Below are 20,323 nucleotides of genomic sequence, written 5' to 3'. Positions count from 1 at the left end.
TTTCTGGACCTTAGCTGAATTCTGAACTGTCAAGATTACTAAATAAATATATGAGGTATTCATGTTACTCTATTTAGTATTATTGTTGTCAGTCACTCAAAAAATTGTTTCTGAGTATTTATTATATGCTTGTATGTGTAGCGATTGAGAAATTAATAAAATATGTTAGTGTTTGGGGTACTGTTCATCTAGTTGGGAAGCAGATATGCAAATTACAAAGGCTGAGTGTCAGAGTCTATGGGTCCAGCAAATGATTCCATTGTTAGGATGAGAGTGACTATGAGAGTTACAGTAATAACCATAGCGCCCAATTTCCTGGCTGCTCAGGCAAGCAGTTTAAAGCCTCACTGTTAGTAATGTGTTGCTTTTATTTAATAGAAGTTCCATAAATACTTACTTGTAAAAGTAGTGTTTCCCAGAATCCTACTGGCAGACTGTTCAAGTCTCTGAAACACACATGAAACAGTTCCAAGCTCAATGTTAATACTAGGGATAAACCACATGATTCTCGATTAGGGGATTCAGTAGAAATTATGGTTTTAAAGATCATTGAACATGTACCTTATACTAGTAGTATAGACCTGGACTCTGGAAAAATGCTCACTGAAACTATGAAAACTGAAACCACATAATCATGAAAAAGTTGTCCTAATAGTGGTAGGCATTATTTATGTATCTGAGCAGTTGCAACTACAGACTCTACCACTACCTATAAAGTCATAGCCGTTGTTATATATCCAAAGCTATGAGAAATGCTTGGTCTAAGCCAGAGTTGGGTAATCACCTGATATGCTGAAAGGAAGCTCAACAATCCTAGTTTTTGTCTAACTAAGACTAAAACTTTTCTCTGATAGTACATTTTTGGCATGCCCAATGAAGCTCTGTCTTTCTAAACAATAAGAAGAAACACTCCTATGGAATGTATTTTTTATTTCTTCCTGACTCTTTTTTCCTTATTTTTTCTTTTTTTTAAGTTTCATTAATTTATTTTATGAGAGAGAGAGAAAAAAAAGCATGAGTTGGGAAGAGGCAGAGAGAGAGAGAGAGAAAGAGAGAAAGAGAATCCCAAGCAGACTCCACACTGTCAGTGCAGAGCCTGATGTGGGGCTTGAACCCACGAACCATGAGATCATGACCTGAGCTGAAGTTGGACACTTAACTGACTGAGCCACCCAGGTGCTCCTCCCTTATTTTTTTTCTATGAAGAGGTGTACCTGATAAAGAAAAGGGAAACTAATATTAGCCACTTTCCCTGAGGACAATAATCTTCTTTAAGTTTTCCACAATATCCACAGTGATTGGGTTCACACCTTAGCTGCTACTTTAACACCAATCCATACACGTGTTATGATGCTATAGGTTTACCACCAAGGACCTAGGAAGCCTTTACAGAGCAACATTGACATCCTTTACCAAGTTATACATCATATTTGGAGTTCTCACAAAAAACTTAGTCTCAGAGACTGTCTTATTGGAATTTTGCTCATTCATTCATTATAGTAAAAGAGATTGAGTGGCTTATGTACTGTATAATATAGTATGTCCATGAGGCTGGAAAAAATATAAACTTATTTTTATACTGTGTGTTAGCTATATTTTATAATATTTTGTTTGGTGTACTTTTCTTCAGCCTCCAGACACATTTTAGATGAAGTACTTCTAAATGCAAAGCAATATGTCCAATTATTAATCTAAAAAAGTACAACACATATCTTATTTTACCCATGTTTCTAGACTTTTTGGACACTGTTAGTATATATGTTTAGTAACTGCATTTTTTTCCAGATTAACCACTAAATACATTGGTTTACATTTAGAAATTTTTTTTTATCTGAAAACACATTCTGGAACATACTGTTTCAAAATATAATTTACATATTGTTTAAAAATAAGTTTATCCCTACAAATGCCAAATAATCATATTGTACACCTGAAACTAATATAATGTTACGTGTCAATTATATCTCAAAAAAAATAGCTTACTCTATGTTAGTTACCTAACTTTACAGACAATGTGTTTAATTTGACCCTTTTTTTAAAAGTCACTTTAAAAAAAAAAGTTTATTTATTTTCTGAGAGAGAAAGAGAGAGAGAGAATGAGAGAGAGGGAAAGAGAGAATGAGAGAGAGAGAAAGAGAGAGACAGAGAATCCCAAGCAGGTTCCACACCGTCAGCCCAGAGCCTGACATGGGGCTTGAACTCATAAACCCTGAGATCATGACCTGAGCCAAAATTGAGTCAGACGCTTAACCAACTAAGCCACCCAGGCGCCCCTTAATTTGACCTTTTTGCCAGATTTTCTTCAAATGGTAAAAAAAAAAATCTTGGGAGAAAACACGCATCCTGAAGATATTAAAGTGAGAATTATTTAAGCAAGTCAATGTGTTTTTCCTATATTATGCAGTTAAATTAATCTATGTCTTTGTGTTTTCATCCTTGAGTAATGTCAGTGACAAAGGGGAATCAACAATTGGCGTTATTTCCAAATGTTTGCCATTTTGATACTGATAACTATTATGCTGCTTTTTGCCTTAATCAATTTTTCCCTTTTATCAGGGTATGACTGTATCAATTGTCTAGTAGATTTAATGCCGCTTAGCTGTCTAATAAGACAGGGAAATGTTTAGCTATCAGTCAGCCAGGTCTTATGCTGTGACACATGGATTCAAAGAAAATTCATAATGTTACGTAGATAACCACAAAAGACTTTTGTGTCTTGGTTTCTCACCTCCCTACCTTATTGATTTGCTTTTTTCTACTTCTGATAAAGACAGTGAATTATCCATTGTGTATGGAATAAATGTGAGTTACTGATACAGCCAAATGACTGAAAAAGGCAAAGTGCTGCTTTCAAAATGACAGTTCGTTATAGGATTCCTTTTTCAACAATAATCCCACAGCCTGTGCACCAAGCCCAAGCATGAAGGATATCATGTTACCCTTTCAGCACTTACCAATATATTTATTACTTGGGCTTTTATTTATCTTCAAGCATCCCTTATCTTGAATAACGTATGGCACCTTCTCTCACCAATGCTCATTTTTTGTGTTCATCCCTGAATATAGAAACCCTATTTATCAAGCAAAAGTTTTCCATAGACCAATGTTCTAAACATGGATATCACATGGGAATCACAATTTATTTCTCTCTTTCATACTTTAAACATCCTCCCTTCTTCAAAAACATATTACTTAACATTCAATCTTTCCAAGTGAAATCTCTCACTCTGCTTTTGTGGTCTTCTAGAATCTTCAGAGAAGAACTTTGTTACATTGAGTATAGACAACATATTACAGACATGACAAGACTCACAGGTCTTCTATGCCTCAAAAAGAAAACAATGATGAAATCATATAGCTGTGAAATGGTTATGTATATGAATTACTGGCTCATGCATTTATTCAATAATATGTAATTATTGCCTCCTTCGTACCAGGCTCTGTGCTAAGCACTGGGTCTCCAGGGATGATGTTTCTTTTCTCCTAGCCTGGAAAAGTGGAGAGGAAGGATACTTGTATTGGGAGATGCAAATAGATATCATGATTGGAATTATGTTTTAAAATTTTACTTTGTACTGATTTTATTTTATTAAGCTTAACTTAAAAATGTTTAAACTAAAATATAACATGGGAAAACTTAAGAATATAGAAAGATATGTAATTAAAAGTAAAATTTTTCTTTCCTCTCCCCCAAGTCCTTAATCCTCTTTCCTCCAAACAAACTTTGCTAACAGATTTTATGCTTTGTTGCAGAGTAAAACAAAACAAAAAACTAAAACAAAACACACATAGACACACAAACACACGTACATATATATGTTTGCAGGCACACAAATAGTAGCATATGGTATATTCTGTACTTTCATATTTTCACTTAGTATTTTATCTGGTGTATCTTGTTTATCTGGTATACCTTTCCATAGAAGGACTAAAATTTTTGATAAAATCAAATGTTAGGAAAGATGTAATATTATATCAAGAACATTTATTTTTCTGAGTGAGTTTCCTATTACCTAAGAATATCTTAGTATTTATTTTTTATAAACAAGTCAGTAAACTAGAATACAATCAATATAGTTGGGCAATTAACATAGATGAATTCCTACCTCTTCTCTTTGGACATCATTCAGGTTTTAACAGTTGTCTTAATAGTTAAGAGATCTATTTATAGTAAAGCAATCTGTTTCAAAATCTCTCATTTCATTTAGTTACTATGTCTGGTTAGTTTCCTGTAGTTGGAATAGTTTGCCAGTGGTTTCTCTCTCTCTGTATTTTTTTTTTTTTTTAATTTTCATGATCTTGACTCTTGAAAATTAGTAGGCCAATTTGGATTTATTTTATGTTTCCTCCTGATTAACCTTAGGTTATAAATTGTGGACAGGAATTATATGAAATCGATGCTACATTCCTCTGATTGAATCCTGCAAGGTCTCAGGTGATTTTAATTTCTCTTATTAGTGATGATGTTCACTTTGATTACTTTATAAAGTTGGTGTTTTCCGAGCTTTTCAACCATAGAGTTACTCTTTTATTTCCCCTTACAACTAGTAAGCATTTTGTAGGGAGTTACTTTGAAACCATAAAAATATCCTATTCCTCATTAGTTTCTCCACTAGTTTATTTCTATCTGCATAGATCATAGTTTTCCATTTTATACATTTTATTTTTTTCAATTTTTAAAAAAGTTTTATTTATTTATTTTAAGAGAGACAGAGAGAGAGCAAGAGCAGGGGAGGGGCAGAGAGAGGGAAGAGAGAGAATCCCAAGCAGGTTCCATGCTGTCAGTACAGACCCTGATGCAGAGCTCAAACCACAAACCGTGAGATCATGACCTGATCTGAACTTAAGAGTCAGACACTTAACAGACTGAGCTACACGTGCTCCTCCTATTTTGTTTATTGAGTTATAATGCTGTTAGCACTTGTTTGGCTTTTTTATGTAGGTAGTCCTTAACTTATGAGATTTATGCACATACTCTGTAGACGTAAACATCCTGTTCTGTTTTCCCCCATCCCTGGGATCTTCTCAGCCACATACCTACTCTTTTTTGTCTTTGGTATAGCTGCTATTGAAGGAAACCTTACTTCAGTACCACAGCCATAAAGCAGGAGATTATGGCTTTCTGATCACCTCTTGATGATTTGGAGCTTAGTGATCTGTAAGTCTTAAGACTTAGCTGTATGGTATGCAGGTCAGGAGCCAGGGGGCTCTAGACAGGTCTGAGCAGCTCCAGGCTAGAAGCTTCAGGTTGGACATGGCTTGGCTTGGCTTTAAGATTAAAGGGGCTTTAGGGACCTGTATAGAAATTTCTACAAAGAAGATATACAAAAGGACAACAGGTACATGAAAAGATGCTCAACATCACTAGTCATTAGGGAAATATAAATTAAAACCATAATGATATGTCACTTCAAACTTTTTTAATTGGCCATCATCAAAAAGACAAGAGACAAATGCTAGCATGGATGAGAAGAAAAGTGACCCCTTGTGCACTGTTAGTGGGACTGTAACTTGATACAACCACTATGGAAAATAGTATGGAGGATCTTCAAAAGACTAAAAAGAATTACCATGTGATCCGAGAATTTCACTTTTGGGAATATATCCAAAGGAAACAAAACATACTCAAAGAGATATCTGCACCCCATCCTCATGTTTATAGAACATCATTTACAAAGAGCGAAGACATAAAACAACTGAAGAGGTCAAAAGTACAAACTTCCACTTATAAGATATACAAAAACTAGGGATATAATGTACATCATGACAACTAGAGCTAACACTGCTGTGTGATATAAGGGAAAGCTGTTAAGAGAGTATCCTATGAGTTCTCATCATAAGAAGAAATTTTTTTCCTTTTTTCTTTTTATTGTATCTCTATAAGAAGATAGATGTTAGCTGAACCTACTGTGGTAATCATTTTACAATATATGTAAATCAAACCGTCTTGCTGTATGCCTTAAATTTATACAGTGATGTATGTCAACTATTTTTCCATGAAACTGGGGAAAAATAATGTAACAGCATCCACATATGGAAATCTACTTGACAGTTCTTTAAAATAAATGCATTTTATTGAGAAAAATATATATATAAAGTCATCTGGGAAGAAACCAATAAATATAGATTCTAAGAATTGAGGAAACAAAGATGTCTTCACACATGTAGACGAAAAAAAAGAAAGGAAAAGAAAAAAGGAAAGAAAGAAAGGCATCTTGGGGTTCAGGGAACTTGAGCATTCTAGGCTATTTATAGGGACAACTTCAGCCTCATTAGGGTTTCCTAGGCTCTTTTGTGCCTACTAGGAAACCTGATCAGTTTTCTCTGGGGAATGTTCCAGACTATAGCAGAAACGCACAGTTGTTAGCATTCTATTCACATATAGATAAAATGTAATATGGAAAATTTGAATTTCTGGAAGCTAGGACAAGTTTATATCAGCCTTACCTGGAGGGCAAGCAGTCTTCTCCTGTCTAAAAGTCAAAGCCATTGGGGCACCTGGGTGGCTCAGTCAGTTAAGTGTCCGACTTCAGCTCAGGTCATGATCTCACGGCTAATGGGTTCAAGCCCTGCATCAGGCTCTGTGCTGACAGCTCAGAGCCTGGAACCTGCTTTGGATTCTGTGTCTCCCTCTCTCTGCCCCTCCCTCACTCATGCTCTGTTTCTCTCTGTCTCTCTGTCTCTCTCTCAGAAATGAATAAACATTAAAAAAAAAGTCAAAGCTGTGACATCTGACACTAACAACTAAAAAAAAAAATGTATGAAATTTTAATTGCTAAAGGTTTTCTGCTTCTAGATTACAGCTTTGCTTTTATCTATAATTATATTAAAATGGTATATTCATTGAAATCTTCTTCTCAAAGGAAGATATTCCTGGCCATTCTAAAAAAAATTCAATAAAAAATACTTTAAAACCATAATAATAATGAACTCAATGCCACTCACCTACTAACCTTATGGTAATCTGTTTATCTGTGACATTTAAACTAGGAATATATTTTGTTAATGTATTTCCTTCACAAATTGGAGATTGTGATGTTGTCTTGGCACAGTAGCCTGTATTTCATTACACTTTTACTACAGTGCCAAGGCCAAACGTCTTCGGTGTCACAGGGAGCAAGTCAGGTTTATAGTGGGGTCCTCAGCTGAAGACTCAGACTGTAAGCAGGAGTTCATTTAGCCATCCATTTCTTCAGTGGATATTTATTGAGCACTACTTGTGCCCAACACACTGTTAAGTGTGTAACGGGACACAGAGTCGAATATAACATCGGATTTGCATATTTAAAGGATCCCTGTAGCAGCATTGTGCAGGATGGAATATAGGAGCGAGGCAGAGGCAGGAAAGCAGGCTAGAAAACATTGCAGTGTTTTCGCTATCAGGGGCAAGATGCCGATATGTGGTGAAGGCAGTGGAACAGACCAGATGGAATAGATTAGACCTAATGTGGTTCTTAAATAAACCCCAAGGGTTATGATTCCCTTTAATAATCAAATGAAAACCTTTGGTCTCCTCTACAGAGAGAAGATGTACATGGATGTGTATACAAGTACAGTTTCATAAGGCCTACCCTTCTGAGTCCCCTTCCTAAAGGGGCACAGGTCTGGCCCTGCAGGTCTCCAGAGACACCTGTCTGTAGTCCCTGCTCTACTATACTCCAAGAAGGGGAAGTACACGTCCAGCTGGGCTGATGAGAAGGCTCTATAGAAGAGGTGGAACCTGAACTAGGACTTTTAGGAAGAGGGGGCTTCAACAGGTCAGGATGGAGAAGCCACTTCAGAGGGCATCAGCAGTCTCTAGGCTTTTGGCACTTTGTGGATCCTCATGAACTGTTTGGGGAACCACAAAGCTTGAGTCTCAAGAGTAACTGCTACTCAGGGGCAGGGGAGTGGGTGGCACCTGGGTGGCTCAGTCAGTTGAACTTCTGACTTTAGCTCAGGTCATGATCTCCCAGGTCATCGGGTTCTGTCTTGACAACTCAGAGCCTGAAGCCTCCTTTGGAGTCTGTGTCACCCTCTCTCTCTGCCCCTCCCCCACTTGTGCTCTCTCTCTCTCTCTCTCTCTCTCTCAAAAATAAATAAACAAAAAAAATTTTTTTTAAAGAGTAACTGTAGGGACGCCTGGGTGGCTCAGTCGTTTAGGCATCCGACTTCAGCTCAGGTCATGATTTCATGGTTCATGGGTTCGAGCCCTGCGTCACTCTCTATGCTGACAACTCAGAGCCTGGAGCCTGCTTCGGATTGTGTCTCCCTCTCTCTTGCCCCTCCCCAGATTGCTCCTTCTCTCTCTCTCTCTCTCTCTCTCTCACACACACACACACACACACACACACACACACACAAATAAACATTAAAAAAAGGCGGGGGGCGGGGCGGGTAACTGCTTCTCAGGGACTCTCTCAAAACTCTCCCTGTTATGTGATGGTGCATATGAAACCCTTAGCAGTTTGCCTGACACATAGACCTCAGTCAGTATTAGTTCTTATTATTACTAAGTACATCAAATACATAAAAGATAGTGAGATGTGCTGATGTTTCCCCAGATTGATAGAAGGTTATTTGACAGTGATGGCTTTCTTGTATCAGCAGTCCAAGAATTAGGAATAAAAACCAGATGAGAATAAGCCCTGAGAAGGTCAGCGTTCCTCAACCATTCTGTCAGAGTTTCTCCTTCATAAGCTTGCGTGCACACTGCACGCCTCCTAGAAGTTACAGAAGTTGTCCGGATGCTCTGCTGAGCCAGAGTGAAGTCAGACGGTTCTCCCATTTGCTTTATAAGTCTAATAAGGTGGTGATATGGTGTGTGACCATAGTATTTTAATATTTCCCACCAAACTCCTACCATTAAAAATTCTGATGTCTCATTCTCTGACGAATTGCACACAAGACTGACACTGCCTCAAATGAAAGCATCCGCTTGCCAATAAATAATAATGAGAAATTAAGTGCAGTTTTTTACACTTTTTTAAAAATTTTACAACAAACTTTTAAAAAAATCATGTGGTCTTTGTAAGATGTAACAGAATTTAAGTCTGTGATATCCTACGTTAAGGTTTCAAACACACTATGATAGGAAAGATGCCAAAAAGGATGATTTGGGGGAAAATAGGAGATCTAGAGTATGATGGAGTCCATGAATCATGAGCAGGTTTGTTTGATTAGATGATGGTCTTAGACTTCATGTTTTATTTTAGTCTAATGTTCCAATCCTGTTACCCATAATCCAAGAAATGATAGGAATACATAGTTGCCAAAATTACCTTTGAAGAATTTGACGTCTTGATTCGAATTTCCACAATGAGAGTAAATCTTTGATCACAAATTGTTTAAAATAGAAAATTCTTCAAAAGTGAGTTTCAAAAGACTTGTGACTTACAGGATATAGGATAAAAGGAAGTTTTCCTGTTACATCTATTTTTAGTAGATACTGGGCCTTGATAACTTACACGCAGAGCTCGCTTCACACAGTGGCTGCACGCATTCCTTTTGTGGTCTGACTATGAGCTATGTGATCTCAAAATGATATGACCTCACTGGTAGGGTTTTTCTGAGATTCAAATGAGAGAACTGAGTACAGATAGATCTTGGCATAAGGCATGGATATAGCAATCACAAGTTAACGGCTATCAGTACCTTCATCAAACTCTGGCAGTACTGACAAATAGAACTTCACGGTATCGCGGACAGTGATGATTGAATGGATTATATTTGCTTTCCTATGGTTAGAAGCAGGACTGGAAGCAAACTTCAGGATTTGAGCTTCCCCTTTATTTTCACAAGACTAGCAGTTCCCAAATGTGACTGAGCTTCAGTATCATCAGGGGAAATATTTGGGGGTTTGTTTATCTACAAATGTAGAATCTAATCAAAGAATCAAATTAAGTAAGGGGCTTGAAAATGGCACTCAGGATTTTGAATTTCCTACATGTATGTAGCTAACATTTATTGTGTATCTTCTGTGAGCTAACATTGTGCTGTATGATTTTTTCTTTTAACACAGTAAAATGGGCTGTTTTTATTGTTCTAGGAATTTTCATATATATGTAGATTTATATAAGATTATATATATATATAAGATTATATATATATATATAAGATTATATATACAATTCAGTTTTGTAACCCTAAAAATTTCCTTTGTGCTGTGCCGTTGTAGTCACACCCTCTTTCTACCCCTAACCCTTGGGAACCAGTGAGCTGTTCTCCATAACTGTAGTTTGCCTTCTCCAAACTTTTATATCAAAGAACCATATATTACTGGCCTCTTTCACTGTCTCAAAGCATAAATTCTTTGAGATGTATTCTTATTGTTACAAGCACCAGTAATTCATTTCTTTTTATTGTTGTGTAGTAGCCCTTTGAATTTGATATTCATTTGAATTTAATAAGTGGTCGTTTTTCAAATATTAGTAGCAACGTTGGAGTCTGAAACCGTATCAGTGATCTTTTCATACTATAAGAAATGCATTGATCTGTCTATACTTTATTTTTTTTTTTCAACGTTTGTTTATTTTTGGGACAGAGAGAGACAGAGCATGAACGGGGGAGGGGCAGAGAGAGAGGGAGACACAGAATCGGAAACAGGCTCCAGGCTCTGAGCCATACAGCCCAGAGCCTGACGCGGGCCTTGAACTCACGGACCGCGAGATCATGACCTGGCTGAAGTAGGACGCTTAACCGACTGCGCCACCCAGGCGCCCCGATCTGTCTATACTTTAAATGGATCTTACAACTCTTCATGATTCCGTAACATACTTCATTAGTCATTTCAAAAATATTGGTTTCCTGGGATAAGAAAATCCTTCAAATACTGACACATTTCCTTATATAATATCGAAAAATCACATTCATTAATAATTAAGATTAATATCAGTCTCATCAGAAAAACCTTGCAGGACTGTCAAACTCACAGTGGTGATAATAGTTTTCCAAAATACTAATCTTCCCTTGAAGATTCACTTCTTTTTTTTTTAAAGAAAGTCTGCCAAATTGCCAAGTCTAAAACTATAGTTCCTCTGCCACTCTTTCGAATAAAATGGTGTTCCATGAAAAAAATGGCTATTTCAATTCATAGCTCAATCACACAGAGCCTTTTTTTTTTTTTTTTGAGACAACCATGATACTACTGTGGACAGAAAATGTGCTTTTTTATGTGTACTTTCCATTTTGTCACATAGAATATTCAGCAGATGTTTATTGAAGGGTTGACTTAATGAAATTAAACATTTTTATTGCATTTTAAAAGCCATTCTTAAGATTAAAAATAAAAATTTTAACTGAGTATTAGTGGTAAAGGCAAGAACTGATGCTATAGCTTGGTGCCACCTCCTTTGCTCTCTAAGGCATCAGCAAATGTATACACTATTGTTTTTGTACCATCAGTCCAAATGTCAACAAAGTGAAAAAGGCTCACACAAAAAAGTTTTAGGATTATGAAAATAGTTTTGAACTCACAGACCCCCTGAGGTATCTCTCCAGACCTGTAGGGGTCCACAGATCACTCTTGGAGAACTGGCAGATAGATTATGCTGCATATTGATTCAAAGAAGAATAAGATCATTGTGGAACACAGGCCCTATGAGAAGGGGAAAAAAATGAGGATAGGGCTGTTAAGGCATGAGAATACATGGGTGAAGGGGAAGAACATTATTGACCATTAGAAGGGAGGAAGATGTGCCTTATACCCTAGAGATCTCCAAAAACAGAATCCTATTTACTCTCTTAAAACATATACTGTTACAAGTGGCTCAAGGTAGAAAACCAGATCAAATAATTTTTCAACATTCCTCCAAGTTCTAATATTATGATTTTGTGGTCCCAAAGGATGTGTGGCTTATAATATCTCTAAGTATAGTTGTCTTGTTTCAAATGTTTTTTTTCAGACTAGTTTTCAATATCTCTGAAAATGCAATTTCATTCTAAAGCAGTCTTCAGTTTTAATATGGTTTCTTACAGCCTTGCAAGATGCTGTTCTCAATAACTTCCAGGCTAGAATTGAATCAAATTCTTTGAGGCTGTGCTGCTAAGAGAGCTACATGTTGCTCACACTCGTGCCAAGGATGAATGGGGGCAGATAACCATTGACAGTTAGGTCTTCTTCCCACCTACACTGAAAGCATCTCAGGCCATGAGACCCTCTGATCACTGTGAATTCTGAGATGGAAGGGCTCGACCTTCATTTGGCTCACCAACTCTGAGGGTTGCAAAAGCTTTGCTGTGTTTGGCAAGACTTCTCTATAAGGACAAGCAGGCTATAAAATGATTTTTTGCCTCTCAAACTTTGCATATGAGGATTACATTATAAGATTAAAAATATCAGAAATAGGGGCACCTGGGTGGCTCGGTTGGTTGATTGTCCAGCTTCCACTCCGGGCATGATCTCGTGGTTTGTGGGTTCAAGCCCTGCGTCAGGCTCTGTGCTGACAGCTTGGAGCCTGAAGCCTGCTTCAGATTCTATGTCTCCCTCTCTCTGCCATTCCCCCACTCTATCTCTGTCTCTCTCTGTCTCTCTCTGTCTCTCTCTCTCTCTCTCAAAAAATAAACATGAAAAAAATTTTAAGTATCAGAAATAGATCCTGAATGTTTAGAGACCATAAAAGTTCAATTTTGCTGTGTGCATGTGTAACATAACACTTTTGAGGGATAAAATTTGACTTCTATTTTATATTTATACAGTGGTAATTTCCAAGAGTCCATTTCTACTACAAGAAAAGCCAATTTGTCCCTTGTAGCTTAAACTAAGTTACAGTTAAAAACAAAGGCTATCTTTCATTAAAAAAATAAATAACTGCTGGAAATCAAGGTCTCAGAAATGAAACTGTAAATATTTAGAGAATTATGTTCTCTTCTAGTTGTTTTGCCTCTAGAAAATATAACTAACTCATGGGGAAGTTTGAGGGGAAGATTGAGGAAGGGCAATTAAAAGTGAGTGAGGTGACATTGAAATGGCAATAGCAAAGGCCATTAAAAAGATTAGGGTGCCATTTCTTCAAGCTGGAAACACAAAGGAATATGATTGAAAACTATAAAATGTTATAGCATATGGATAGGACTGAACATACTTGTTCATCAAATCCCTGAAAAGTACCACAAAGGGAAATCTTTGGAGGTCTAAAGAGGCAAATAAAATATAATAAATAAAAAGAATTACTTTCCCATGCAGTAGTCACACTATGGAAATCATTGCCATGGTAGGTAGTACAGACCTCTAACAAAAAATTTTTTAAAAGATTCAAAGAGGATTTAGGAAATACCATGTGTTTTTTTTTTTTTTTCTTTACAAGATTTTATTTAAATTCAAGTTAGTTAACATTAGTATAGTATTGGTTTCAGGAGTAGAATTTAGTGACTCATCACTTACATAAAACACCCAGGGCTCATCACAATAAGTGTCCTCCTTAATACCCATTAACCATCCAGTCCACCTCCCACCCACCTCCCTCCATCAACCTTCAGTTTGTTCTCCTCAGTTAAGAGTCTCTTATGGTTTGCCTCCCCCTCTGTTTTTTTTCCTTCCCTTCCTCTATGTTCATCTGTTTTGTTTCTTAAATTCCACATATGTGTGAAATCATATGGTGTTTGTCTTTCTCTGGGTGACTTATTTCACTTAGCATATATAATACACTGTAGCTCCATCCACGTCATTACAAATGGTAAGATTTCATTCTGTTTTATGGCTGAGTAATATTCTATTGTGTATATACCACATCTTCTTTATCCTTTCATCAGTAGATGGACATTTGGGCTCTTTCCATAATTTGGCTATCGTTGATGGTGTTGCTAAAAACATTGGGGATGCATGTGCCCCTTGGAATCAGTATGGAAAATTCACCTTTAATAAAGCTATAATAAAAGTTAAGGGAAAATATATCTTTTGATGGATAAAATGCATTGATAATGTTTGAACTAGAAATTAGATAATTCAGACTAAATAATCCATGAGTTTGACCTCAGTTGGTAGCTGTCATACCATTGTATTCAAAAAGAAAAAAAAAAAACTAAAAATTTAAATTCAAGTCAAGCTAACATCCATTATTTTTTTTCCTGTTTCTATTTTTTCTTAGTTTACAAATTATAACACTAAGTAGAACCTCATGAATTCACTTGTTCAGTTCCACTGCTCAGCTGAAGCTGTTTCAGGTAGTTGTCTACTCTTCCATCATCTCCCTAACAATATATTCTCCCACTTGGCAATTTGCTGAGATCTTTATTTTCAAAGGGAGCCTAAATATTACAGTTTCATTGTAATATCCCCCAACTTTTATTCTGATCAATCTCAAACCATATCAAATTGCAAAAATAGTACAAGGGAACACCTACATCCTACCCCCTCACCTAAATATTTACTTAATAATAACTTTTCCACACAAGTATTGGCTCTCCTACTCTGTAAAGTATATAGAATATGGATTTTTGCTTCAATTATTTATGTTCATACATTTATATCACTAATATGCATATATATGTACATATATATTCTCATGCCAAACCATTTGAGAATTATTATGGACATCTAGACTCTTCATCCCTAAATGCTTCAGTTATGGATATTCTAAGAACAGGACATTCTCTGCAAAATACCTGGGAGTACTGATAGAGCAATACTGATAGAATACTGTTATATAATAGTCTACTCATATTTCCCCAGTTGTCCCAATAATATTGTTATAAACAATATTATTTCCTTTCCTTCCTTCTTTTTCACTAAAGGATCCAGTCTGGATTATATACTGTGTTATTTGTCATAGTTTTTTAGTCTCCTTTAAATCAAACGGGTCTCCAACTTTATTTTTGCAGGTATCGCTGTTCTGAAACAGTAATCGCTGATTACTGAAAAAATCAGTTTAATTTTGCAGAATGTCCTTCATTTTGGATTTTTTTTAATTGTTTCTTCATAATTAGATTTAGATTAGGCATTTTGACAGGATATGTATATAAGTAATCTTGTGTCCTTCTCAGGAGACATAGGATATCAGTGTGCTCATTACTGGTGATGTTAAGGTAAAAGTAGTATCTGCATGATTTTTCCACTGTAAAGCAACTTTTTCCCTTTTGTAACACAAATATAATCTTCATAGTGATACTTTGAGACTGTGCGAATATCCAGTTCCCCACTTTTTTTACCCAGTGGTTTTAGTATCCATTGATGACGGTTACCTGATTTGGTTATTGTTATGTGCTTATCAAATTCTGGTTTTCTACTTCTATCATTCCTTTTACATTTATTAGTTGATTTGCTTTGCTTTTTTCTCCTTCCTCCTCTCCCGTTAAGAAAAGATATTTTTAGTATCACTATGTACTTATGAATATACTTTTCAATTCAATATTATTATAATCTATTCTTCTCATTATCCATTTACTGCTCAAATTGTACCAAATTTGACCAGTGGGGGTCCTTCAGAGTTGGCTTCTGTTCCTCTTTGATGTGTCCTCATCAGTTTGAGCACATTCTCTGTGACATACCCAGATAATTTCCTTTTAGAATTCATCCTGGTTCTAAAACTTAGATCTGGACGCAAGGTTTGCTCATTACTACTGGAGCGTCATTGCTTCTAGGCCCTTTCAAAGGATACTAGAACATACATACACACACATGCACATGTGCACACATACATACACCAATATGTATATAGTACTGTTATAGCTCTATATAGTACAGTACTGCTATGCTACTACCATCAATTTTAATCTAACATTATAGGGTCCTTCCTCCCCTTACCCCATTCTGTACTTCTATTCCCTTTCTCCCAATCCTTGTACCCCCAGTAGCAATATATTTATCTATTTCCTCAGTCCTGCAGTGCACACAAAACAGTTCCATATATGCTACACCAATACTGTGACTACCAACAAACTTACTGGGTCAAGCTCAAGATATCCTACTTTTTTTTTTTTTTTTTTTTTTAGTGTCGTTGACACACGATGCTACATTAGTTTCTCCCACCATTCTTTTTGTCCACAGAATATATGTCCCTCTAGATATAGTTAGTTAGTTAGTTAGTTAGTCAAAGTATTTTTAGAAACAGCTTATATATGGATTAATTCTCTTTTTTTCTTATCAACTTAATATGGGTTTACATTTACTTGCTTGAAATATAATTGATCTAAGAATTTGTTTTCCAGTAGTGTTGATTTAATCTACTTTTGAATATGCAAAAAGTGCTGTTTTTAAATGCTAAGAAACCTAAACATTAACCAGCTGTATGCAAACTTTGGTGCTGTGGTCATCATCATATTCAAGATCTGTTTAGAAACTAACAGAGGGAAAGCATAAATATTTTGCTTTCTTGTACTAATAACTTATATTTTTATTACCGTTCCAAATTCAGGATCAAGAGTTTTTTCAAGCATACCAATGCTGTAAAGCGGTACAGAGCAGAAGTTAACAAATTGTTTCTGCAATTAGGTTGCCTGAGAGTAAACCCTGGTCCCTACCCTGACCCACCCCACACTTACAGATTACAACCAGGTCAGGTTTATTATACTTTGACTGTCTTGTCCTCCTCACGTGTAAAATCAGGATACTGCAAAGTTTAATATAAAGCATTTTCCTCAGTGCCTAATGAGTAGTAAGTGTAAAATAAATATTACCTGTGATTTTTGGTGGTGCTGGTGGTGATGCTGGTCTTAAATGTGAAACAGTGTGTTCCAGATATCCAGCGTTCCTAACACTATATTTAAAGGCTTATTTTCTTGGCAACTAGATTTGTTTTTTGCGGGGTTTGTTGGTTTTGTTTTTGTATTTTTTCTTTCAGTACTTTCCCTTTGATACACAAGGGAAAGTTATGGCTTCGCTAAAAGTTCTGGCATTGAGAGTGACCTTGTCCTTGTTTTGAAGCATCTAAAAAATAAAAATAAAAATTCCTCCTGCAAAACACCAGTCAGTCGCTGCTGCTGGTCCTGGGGCAGGCTGTCTGTCGAGATGCCGAGCATTACAACCGCTGTAATCACCAAGGCATCTGCCAGAGATCTCAGGGCTACAAACTAGATAGGAAAGTCTGTATTACATCTAATAATAGCTTTGGAAATTTTCCTGAAATGCTTGCTGGCAACTCCAGGCTTGACAGGCACAGCATACTGTAACTAAAGCAAGTATGTCGTTGCTACTCTTGCTGGTGAGTGTGCTATGGCACTAACCAAAATAATAGCTAGAAATCATTTGCTACCTCTTCTTTCTTTTTACTTGTAGTACTCTTGGGTTACTGTCACGAGTAGCTAGATATATTTATATAGATGTCCCGTATTTTTTAATCCACAAACAGCTTCTTATGACCTATACGTTCATATAAACTTTGATCCCACCAGTGAAGAGTTCAGATAAGAGCAACATTATTTCTGACACTATCAGTCTTTTGTCACACATGGGGATTGTTTTCAAGATGCAAGATTATGATACGTTTGCATTCACGTGGAGGGTTTGTGAAGAGTATGTGTTGAACGTGGAAAGCACAGACTTCTCTCTGTGCGCACTAAGGTCACCTGAGGATGGGGCCAAAGAGTCAGAGGATGCTCCATAAATGTTCAAGGAACTGTGAAAAGGTTCTAGACAGAAAGATTCTGTTTTGATTAACCATTGGGAAAGAAAAGACTAAGGAGTGAGGTGATGAATGATTCTCTTAAGACAGAGAATTACTGTGAAGCTTACAGTTCAGGGTCTGTCACTTGTGTGGGCCTCCCAGGACTCCAGGAGGGGCCTGAACTGCATGTTCAGGTGGCCATATGCTTCTGTAATATTTGCTGAAATGTGGTATTTTAATCATAACTGGTTAGAACCACTGTTTCCTTCCACTAAAACTTCCCGTCCATCTTAGTTTTCCTCATGTTTAGTGGAAGTAGAGGTAGCTGTGTGCATGGAACACGAAGGTTTGGAGATACATTTACTTTGAGTATCATTGACTCTGTATAGGGTCTGCAGTTGCTTCTGTGTATACTTAAGTTATTGCCCACCATCCCAGCAAAGAAATGGCTTCTAGGTCCTGTCACATACTTGGCCAGTTCACCCAGCGGGGCCAGAGTCTATGTTGTGTTATTAAATGTGTTCTACAGTAAGCCATGGAAGTATATAGGCAGTAGAGGAGAAATAATGATTGAAATGTACAGAACCAAAAGCTAACCTGTGTACAATTTACTTCAATCACCAGGGATGTAAACTTGTAACTGGATGATTGAGGTCTAATTGATCATTAGTTACAATGCAAGTTCTCTCCTGTCAGAACTCTACTAGATAATATACTGGTGTGTACAATTATAAATGTTATGTATTTTTCCCTTTTTTGATGTGAATTGCTTCAGATAGGATTTATCAAAAATTCCTGAGTCAGGCACAAAGCATAGAATATTTATTTGTTAAGTCACAAGCTTTTGTGCATTCCAACTATGAAGAATTAAAAGAAAATCTGGCCAACCATACTGAAGGAAAGACTGTATTCTCTTTCTGATCCATCTATAGAATGACACACAAAATCATTATCATATGAAAAGGTGATCAAAAAAAAAAAAAGAAAAGGTGATTGAAAGAGTACAAAACCAGAAGTGGGAATAATTTAATAAAATCATGTTATTTTTCATATTTTGTGATTTTTGTGATTTTTAGCCGTTTTACACTTATAATTTGCATTGATTTTTTGTCAAGTAAATATTCACTTTCTTGTTTAATTTTTTTTTTGAAATTTTACATTTATTTCTAAAAGAGAGTCCCCTTCCCAATTAGACTTCAGATCCCAGAAAACCTGGATCTGCCCCATTCTCTACTAATATATAAAATGTGTGTAGTCTAGTAGACAGTCATTCATTAATATGCTTGAGGCAATCAATAAAGAGTTAGGATATGGTAAAGATTGTATTGTACACATATAACCCAACAGATCCTGTAATAAGATGGCAACTTTTGCTCTAAGAAATAGTTCAATACTGGCTGCTAGTACTTTGTACTTCATCGGTAGCCTATGAGGGCTCAGAGTGTTCTGGTTGAGAATCTCTCCTGAGTTGAGATAGAATTTCTTTAAATGGTGGGCAGAACAATTTCCCACCACAAGAAATCAGGCTCTTCAGAAAAAGTGTCTATTTCTAAGACTGGGGCAGTAAATGTACAAGAGCTTGGAATGTGCAGAAAGCAAGGAAACTATCAAAAACTACTGGAGTTGTGTCAGAAGGACACAGGAGCCAATTTGACAGAATAAAAAAAATTGAAATGTATTAGAACACATCAATATACTAAAACCCATGAATGCATAATGAATCAAAGAGTGAAAACCAAAAACTTCTTTGAGTCAAGGATATGAGGGCATAAAGTCATTCTAAAAAATGGTTGATAAAGGGAAGAAACAAATATTTATCTTGCCTTTTCTGACAAATTGTAATTCAGGTTAACCAAAGAGTTGGTAAGAAAAATGTCTACTTTGTAAAAATTCCAGCCAATACTTACAAAAGTCATGAAAAAAACTAAGCCACCATTATTTTGCAGCCCTTTTTGAAATAATCACCTTAGGAAATGATCATCAATGGATGTGCAAACCATTTGGGGGTGAAGGGTTGATGAGGAGTCTTTACAAGAGAGAGCTTAGACTGGGAATACCAAAACCCATTAATTACAAAAAAAGAGACAACAAGTATTATACAAGTAGCAATTACACAATCCTATCCATGAAATATACTTGCTAAAAAGTAGAACATAGCCTCTAGGTCTAAGTGTCAATTTCCAAAAAATACAGAAGAAAGAGGGACATTTTATGTGATAACATGGAATCCAGTCAGCAAAATCCAAAAGTTAAGGCATTCTATAGGATAGATGATTCAATTTCTTCTACAAATAAATGATATGAGAAAAAGGAGGGTAAGGCTATAAAAAAATAATAAGCTAATGAACAGATTAAGATAAATTAATATTGAAGAGACATTTTGTCCAAGTGTAATAGGTGGACTTTGGTTGATTTGAACAAAGTAACATCATAAAAGACAGCTTTGAGGAAATCAAGGAAAGTGGAATATAGACAGGGTATTAAGATGTTAAGGAATTACTGATAATTTTAAAGTATGATAATGGTGTTATAACGTTTTAAAATGAGCTTATCTTTTAAGAATGCAAGCCAATTACTTATAAATAAAGTAATACAATATCTGAGATTTGTTTAAAAGTTATCTGGCTTGGGGTGGGGGCCCTTGGGTGGCTCAGTCGGTTGAGCATCCGACTTTGGTTCAGATCATGATCTCACAGTTCATGGGTTCGAGACCCTCATCGGGCTCTGTGCTGACAGCTCAGAGCCTGGAGCCTGCATCGGATTCTGTCTCTCCCTCTCTCTCTGGCCCTCCCCTGCTCATACTCTGT

At 36.3% G+C, this 20,323-nt stretch overlaps 1 protein-coding gene and 1 long non-coding RNA gene across 12 annotated transcripts in view; one reads left to right on the top strand and one right to left on the bottom strand.

Moving 5' to 3' along the window:
* Positions 1-20,323, top strand: part of ZNF385B (zinc finger protein 385B) — a 429,607-nt gene that overhangs the window by 231,515 nt on the left and 177,769 nt on the right. The window lies entirely within an intron of this gene.
* LOC147578570 (uncharacterized) overlaps positions 1-20,323 on the bottom strand; it is a 71,269-nt gene that overhangs the window by 8,472 nt on the left and 42,474 nt on the right. For 2 of the 5 annotated variants that reach the window (XR_015255364.1, XR_015255365.1), the window contains exons 3-4: positions 3,435-3,488; positions 398-446 (exon numbers count right to left, since the gene is read on the bottom strand). This is a non-coding gene — a long non-coding RNA (uncharacterized LOC147578570). Of the gene's footprint in view, positions 1-397; positions 447-3,434; positions 3,489-11,454; positions 11,576-20,323 lie in introns of all 5 variants that reach the window. The other 3 variants (XR_015255367.1, XR_015255368.1, XR_015255366.1) reach the window with 3 other exon arrangements.

This window comes from Puma concolor, chromosome C1 (genome assembly GCF_028749965.1).
Source record: "Puma concolor isolate L17-30 chromosome C1, mPumCon1.1.hap2, whole genome shotgun sequence".
NCBI lineage: Eukaryota > Metazoa > Chordata > Mammalia > Carnivora > Felidae > Puma > Puma concolor.
The sequence above is the reverse complement of the archived record's forward strand: the minus strand, read 5'-3'. Positions and strand labels throughout refer to the sequence as shown.